Raw genomic sequence first — 2,953 nt, forward strand, 5'->3', positions numbered from 1 at the left:
AATATTTCTTGTAATTAAAAAAGTAATTAAATATTATAAAGATAAATGTATAAAAAAAAGAACTAAATTAATAATGTATAATTATATGAAATAAATTTAAAAACTGTATAGCTAATGTCGCGAATTTACCGTTGTATCTGTAGAAAATTTTTATTGATCGCAATAATGAGACAGAATTATACGCCGCAGCAATTTAATTTTAACTCTATTATAATAATAAATGATTGTTGTTATTAAATTTGTTATTATAATTTGGTATTATAGCTAAGCAGAGACCGTGTAAGAACATTCGAAGAAATAATGTATTTATTTTTTAACAGTTTAGGTTTAACAGTTTGACCAATGTTGTCTTTTATATCTTTTAAAAGAATTCACAATTTTTAACAAATTTACACGAGTAATGAATTCTTCAAGATAACTTAGATTTCAGTAGCGAACGTTTGCACAGAAACATTAAAACATATTATTCGGTTTAGCATTTTATACTTACTCGTACATTTAGAATTATATTTTTTTTTATTTCGATTTGAAGATGCATCATATCTGTAAAATATTTAATGTGAAATTTATTAATATTAAAATATGGACGTAACTCTTCAGATTAAGTGAAAGAAACTCAGATCGCGTTGAGAGATGTCATTATAACCGTTTTTGCATTCAATAATAAAAAATTATATCTTATTATATAATAGCTTATTTATTTATAAAGCATAAATTTAAAGAATCTTTATGTAACAATATTGTAAGTAAATCTTCATTTTTTTGTCTATTTACATTTAGCAAGCGTGACAATATTCAGTAATAAAGGCATATGTATGTCACCTCTGGAATCGATTTAAAATCTTTTTGAAATATCGTTAAACACAATGACATAAGGAAAACACGCTTTTTTAAGCATGCCTAATTTGATTGTTTATACAAGGATTTATCGTTGGAAGGAAATTTATCATGAAGGAAGACGATGTTGAGAAACGGAACCATTCTCTCATAATATTTTTACATGTCCCATGTTATGGAATTTCTTGACAAAATCCGAAAAGGATTGCGCTTCCTGATTGAGTGCTTGTCACTATGGATTGCAATGGGAAGACAGGATGATTCCGTACAGCATGATGAAACGCCTAATTACAATGGTTTGTAATTGGCGTGGAAGAGAATGATGACAATAAGGCTCTCATATACGTTAAAGGGTTTAAAAAATAGATGGCTGATATACTCAATAGAGACGACTTGACCATTGAGATCTTGAATGTTGATTACGAAAATATAAATTCTTTATATAATCTGGATATTATTAATACTGTATGATGTGGAAAACATGTTAAGAATTGCGCGTTACAAAATGTGTTTAAAACATTGTGATTGCAATGCCTGAAAGAAATGTATTAAGTTAAAAAAAAAAATAAAATATAAGATTTCTTTTTAAATATGTTTTAATTTTTTTTCTCGAAATTCATTTTTGAAAAGAGAATAGGAGCAGACAGACTTTATTGTCGTTAGCGCCGATTCCTTAAATATTATAAAAGAGATTCGATATTGTTAGAGTGCATTCTTATGATGTCAATTTGATATCCTTCGGCCATGTCGCAACTGTTCTTCAAAGTATAATGTATATAAAAAAAATCCTCTCTATTTTAAGGTGTGTAAAAAAAAATGTGGAAGGGAGCACTATTTAAAAGATGATTGCTCCGAGTAACGTTACCGCATCAATCGTTCAGAGCGCTTCAACAGAGTTCAGACAGCTATTGCTAATTATAAGTTCTCCGAGAAAATAAAATATCTCAAGCCAAACTGAACTATTATGTTCCAATTCAACAGGATGAGGCGTACAAGAGACAGTAAATTCATTTAATTTTATAAAATATTTTGCTTATACGTGTTATACATTATATATTTTTGTAAGATATATTTACATGTTTTCTTTTTTTCAAAGCGCATTTTCTCAAACATCGTCTATACATCTTCGAAACCTCGCTATATGCCTCGTATCTTGATGAGGAAATATGCATTGACATCGACAGCGTACAAATTTCTGAATATTGGAATCGTTGTTGGATCTCATGTGCAAATTGTGATTGGTGATAATCGAGATATATTCATACTTCATGCTACGTGGAAGATATTTATCGAGAGGTATGCAGATATCAAGCGAATGCAGTCCCATTATCATCACCGATTCAAGATCTAAATGTGGAACTTGTTAAAATATATGATACGAATAACGTAAAGTTAACATTAAATGACATATATTTGTACATGAAACCAACAACTGTGCTTTCCTTATTTATTGAACTTAAGCAACGCGAAACATTCTATGAACTGAGGCAATGTATGCACGATGTTAATAAGAAATTCGAATATTTTGTATCATTTTTAAGACAAAATTGTATTAATAAAATAAATTGTGCTAATAAAAGCGATGTTGCAAATATTTTATATAAAATTTATGATAAAAATTCTATTATAGAATATGAACTTTTCTATTACATTCTATTATAGAATATGAACTATTATAGAATATGAACTAGTAGCTTACGCGTTAGATAATATTGTATATGCTGCATTAATGACAAATAAATGTATATATTAAACATATTACTCAATCTTCAAAATGATTCCTTCCTACCATTCCTCCATTATTCTCTTTTTCTCAACTCGAAGTTAGTAGATAAGAAAGCGCACTTGATGATTTATATTACATTAATAAAAACAAAAATATCAATTTTGTTGCTAAATTACATCATATAAAAATCATAAATATCTATTTAATAAAAAATCACGTGCGAAAGAAAAAAAGGCAATGTAGGAGAGAATACAATGGGAGGAAGAAAGAGCGCGAATAATAAGTATAAGGCCGCAACGAGTGGGACAGAGAGAACTGCATCCTACAACCGGTGAGAGAGAGAGAGAGAGAGAGAGAGAGAGAGAGAGAGAGAGAGAGAGAGAGAGAGAG

At 28.9% G+C, this 2,953-nt stretch overlaps 1 pseudogene; it reads left to right on the forward strand.

The window, feature by feature from the left end:
* Positions 1-2,953, forward strand: part of LOC108686793 — a 13,046-nt pseudogene that overhangs the window by 8,649 nt on the left and 1,444 nt on the right.

Source organism: Atta colombica, unplaced genomic scaffold, assembly GCF_001594045.1.
Source record: "Atta colombica isolate Treedump-2 unplaced genomic scaffold, Acol1.0 scaffold19, whole genome shotgun sequence".
Classification (NCBI taxonomy): Eukaryota; Metazoa; Arthropoda; class Insecta; order Hymenoptera; family Formicidae; genus Atta; species Atta colombica.